Raw genomic sequence first — 4,878 nt, forward strand, 5'->3', positions numbered from 1 at the left:
GGACCTGTTGGATCGGAGGGTGAGGGCTAGGGCCATTCCCCCCAGAAATGACCGGGAACTTGCAGGTGCCTTGGTGGAAGAGTGGGGTAACATCTCACAGCAAGAACTGTCAAATCTGGTGCAGTCTATGAGGAGGAGATGCACTGCAGTACTTAATGCAGCTGGTGGCCACACCAGATACTGACTGTTACTCTGATTTCGACCCCCCCTTTGTTCAGGGACACATTATTCCATTTATGTTAGTCACATGTCTGTGGAACTTGTTCAGTTTATGTCTCAGTTGTTGAATCTTGTTATGTTCATACAAATATTTACGCAAATTAAGTTTGCTAAAAATAAACGCAGTTGACAGTGAGAGGACGTTTCGTATTAGCTGTAGTGTTTTTGCTGACTTTACTGTAGTATTCACTGTTGTGTTGTCGACATGACTGTAGTATACTGTAGTATTTACAGTTTACTATAGTATAAATACTGTATTAAAAAAACAGTAGTATTACTGTAGTGTTTTTGCAGACATTACTGTAATATTTGCTATGGTGTTTTCATTTGATTATCTTTTACATAGCAGTGGGGGCTTTCTCCTAGAGGAAACCTACTGGACAAAATACTCAAAGAGCAAATGTTCCATAACCTTTAGGATAGTTCAGAGCTTCTGCACGCTTCTATAACACGTAGTATCAAGGCACAAGGTGAGACCCAGATGCAGACACAGGAGGCAGATGGTTGGAGTCTTACAATGTTTAAAAATCCAAAGGGGTAGGCAAGAGAATGGTCGTGGACAGGCAAAAGGTCAAAACCAGATCAGAGTCCAGGAGGTACAGAGTGGCAGACAGGCTTTGTGTCAAGGCAGGCAGACTGGTCAGGCAGGCGGGCACCGAGTTCAGAAACAGGCAAGAGTCAAAACCGGGAGGACTACAAAAAGGAGAATAGCAAAAGGAGTATGGGAAAAACACGCTGGTTGACTTGACTAAACATACAAGACGAACTGGCACAGAGAGACAGGAAAAGCAGGGATACATACACTGGAGAAAATCAGCGACAACTAGAGGGGGTGGAGACAATCACAGGGACAGGTGAAACAGATCATGGCGTGACACGTAGTGAGTAAGTAAACAGCTCAGGGCTTCCTGTCCTTTTCTACCCCAATTCTCATTGTGTCTGTTGAGTCGAGGATGAGGTGTCACGCCCTGATCTGTTTCACTTGACCTTGTGATTGTCTCCACCCCTCCAGGTGTCGCTTACAGCACCCTGGCGGCCCCCCTCTCTGCACTCACCTCTTTCAAAGTACCGTTTACATGGTCTCCAGCTGTCAACAAAGCCTTTGTGGACCTGAAGCATCGGTTCACAACAGCACCCATTCTCATCCATCCAGACCCGTTCCGTCAATTTGTGGTGGAAATGGATGCTTCGGATGTTGGAGTGGGGGCCATCCTGTCCCAGGACTAAAACCTTCATCCCTGTGCCTTCCTGTCCCATCAACGCAACTCTGCAGAAAGAAACTACGACGTGGGTAACCGAGAACTTCTGGCGGTCAAGATGGCACTGGAGGAGTGGAGACACTTGCTGGAGGGAGCTGAACATCCGTTTTTGGTCTGGACCGACCACAAGAATCTGGAATATCTCCGCACAGCCAAGTGCCTTAATTCCAGGCAGGCTCTGTTATTTATTAGGTTCAATATCACTATCTCCTACCGCCCAAGGTCCAGAAACGTGAAGCCGGATGCACTCTCCCGTCTATGCAGTTCCTCTGCAACTCCCTCTGAATCTGAGACCATCCTCCCTGCCTCTTGTTTGACAACTTCTGTTGTTTGGGGAATTGAGGCTCTAGTCTGCAAGGCTCAAACCTACCCCTCCGGGTAGAATCCCGAAAACTTTCCCCCCATTTCATTGGTCCTTTCCCCATTTCTAGAGTCATTAGTCCAACTGCTGTCCATCTGCTGTTGCCCCGTACCCTCTATGTACACCCTACTTTTCATGCTTCCAGGATTAAACACTTGCCTCACTGTCTTCTGCTTCTAGGCCCATCCTCCACCCCGTGTCATCGATGGCCAGCCAGCGTATACGGTGAGACGCCTTCTGAGGGTTTGACCATGTTTCCAGTATCTGGTTGACTGGGAGGGTTATGGCCCGGAGGAGAGGTGCTGGGCTCCGGCTAAAGACATCCTGAACCTGGCCCTCATCACCAATTTTCACTGCCGACACCCCGTTCAGCCAGGTATGCGCCCAGGTAGGACACCAGATGGTGTCCCTAGGGGGGTGGTGTACTGTCAAGCACTGATCTGTTTCACCTGTCCTTGTGATTATCTCCACCCCCTCCAGGTGTCGCTTATCTTCTTCTTAATAGGGGGCGCCATTTCCACTTTGTGAAAAAATAGTGCCAATATTAAACGGCCTCGTACTCTGTTCTAGATCATATGATATGCATATTATTATTACTATTGGATAGAAAACACTCTGAAGTTTCTAAAACTGTTTGAATTATATCTGTGAGTAAAACAGAACTCATTTGGCAGGCAAAGTTCCAAACAGGAAGTGAAAATTCTGAAATGGGTCTCTGTGACAGGCCTCGCCTATTCAATTGCCTTGTATTTATGGATATGTATGCACTTCATACGCCTTCCACTAGATGTCAACAGGCAGTAGAATGTTGAATGAGGTGTCTGGCCTGATGTGGGACCGAATGAGAGCTTTTGGAGTGACAGGTCCGCCATATTGGCAGTATTTTGCTGCGCACCTGGGAGCACCATATCATTTTCTGCAATGCGTTAGGTAGACACGAAGAAATGCTCCGTCTGGGACGTTATTGGATACATATGAGAAAAACATCATAAAGATGGATTTTCAACTGAGTTTGACCAGTTTATTCGACTTTTATTATGACTTTTGGAATTTTTCGTTCCATGCGCCAAACGTTCATGGACACGTGAGCACCATTATGCTAACCAAAGTTGCTAATTCGACAGAAGAAATGGACATTCTAAAACAAAACAATGATTTATTGTGGAACTAGGACTCCTGGCACTGCATTCTGATGAAAGTTCATCAAAGGTAAGAGAATATTTATGATGTTATTTCGTATTTTTGTTGAATATGTGGACTCCAACATGGCGGAGAATGGCTGAGCGCTGTCTCAGATTATTGTATGCTGTGCTTTTTAATAAAGTTATTTTTTTAAATCTAACACAGCGGTTGCATTAAGAACCAGTGTATCTTTAATTATTTGTCCAACATGTATTTTTCAGCAAAGTTTATGATGAGTTTTTCTGTTAGATTACGTGACTCCAAAATTTCTCTGGAAATGTTGGTGCTATTTGTGACGATGGCTGCGTTGTAAAACCCAGATTTGTAGCTATAAATATGCACATTTTCGAACAAAACATAAATGTATTGTATAACTGTAACGACTCCTACCGAAGGTGGCTCCCCTTCCTGTTCGGGTGGCGCTCGGCGGTCGTCGTCACCGGCCTACTAGCTGCTACTGACTTTTCCTCCCCCTCCTTTTTGTTTAGTGGTTACACCTGTTTGTGGTTAGGGTGATTAATGGGGCTTTATTACCCAGCAGCCCGGCCTGCTGGGTGTGCGGGATTGTTTTGTGTACAGGTTGTACATGCTTGTGTGTCACGGTTCGTGTACGTTGTCTCATGGTATTTCGTGTTCTCGTTTATGTGGTGGAGCATTCATTTTAGAGTGGCGTCGTGTTCACCTGTTTGTGGTATTAAATTAGAATGCTACTCTGAACTCTCTGTCTCCTGCGTCTGACTCCTTCCTCCACTACACCCCGGGCATTACAATAACATGATGTCATAAGACTGTCATCTGATGAAATTGTTCAAAGGTTAGTGATTCATTTTATCTCTATTTGTGGGTTTTGTGAAAGCTATCTTTACGGTGAAAAAATGGCGTTGTGTTTTGGGCTATTGTGGTGAGCTAACATAAATATATGTTGTGTTTTCGCTGTAAAACACTTAAAAAATCTGAAATATTGGCTGGATTCACAAGATGTTTATCTTTCATTTGCTGTACAACATGTATTTTTCATAAAAGTTTTATGATGAGTATTTATGTATTTCACGTTGCTCTCTGTAATTATTCTGGCTGTTTTGGTGCCATTTGTGACTATGGCTGCAATGTAAAACTACGATTTATACCTATAAATATGCACATTTTCGAACAAAACATAAATGTATTGTATAACATGATGTCATAAGACTGTCATCTGATGAAGTTGTTCAAAGGTTAGTGATTCATTTTATCTCTATTTGTGGGTTTTGTGAAAGCTATCTTTGCGGTGAAAAAATGGCGTTGTGTGTTTGGCTATTGTGGTGAGATAACATAAATATATATTGTGTTTTCGCTGTAAAACATTTTAAAGATTGGAAATGTTGGCTGGATTCACAAGATGTTTATCTTTCATTTGCTGTATTGGACTTGTGATTTCATGAAATTATATTATATGATATCCCTCCCTGTGGCGCTAGGCTAGGCTATGCTAGTCAGCTTTGCTGATGAGGATGATCCTGGATCCGGGAGGGGGGGTCCGTAGAGGTGTTAACTTCCCCAGTGTATTTATCCCTGTGTTTCCTGTCTCTGTGCCAGTTCGTCTTGTATGTTCAAGTCAACCAGCGTGTTTTTCCCGTGCGCCTACTTTTCTATTCTCTTTTACTAGTCCTCCTGGTTTTGACCTTTGCCTGTTTTTCTGGACTTCATTCCCGCCTGCCTGACCATTCTGCCTGCCCTGACCTCGAGCCTGCCTGCCATTCTGTACCTCTGGAACTCTGAACTGGTTTTGACCGTTTGCCTGTCCACGACCATTCTTTTGCCTACCCCTTTTTAGATAAGAGGGAGAGCTGTTAAAGAGGGAGAGGTGTTAAAGTTTCC

At 44.1% G+C, this 4,878-nt stretch overlaps 1 non-coding gene across 1 annotated transcript; it reads right to left on the bottom strand.

Moving 5' to 3' along the window:
- Positions 1-569: 569 nt before the first annotated feature.
- LOC111960810 (U7 small nuclear RNA) lies at positions 570-625 on the bottom strand. Its single transcript, XR_002876916.1, has one exon. It is a non-coding gene; the product is annotated as a U7 small nuclear RNA (small nuclear RNA).
- Between the last annotated feature and the right edge of the window lie 4,253 nt (positions 626-4,878).

The sequence above is a fragment of the Salvelinus sp. IW2-2015 genome, linkage group LG4p (genome assembly GCF_002910315.2).
Source record: "Salvelinus sp. IW2-2015 linkage group LG4p, ASM291031v2, whole genome shotgun sequence".
Lineage (NCBI taxonomy): Eukaryota > Metazoa > Chordata > Actinopteri > Salmoniformes > Salmonidae > Salvelinus > Salvelinus sp. IW2-2015.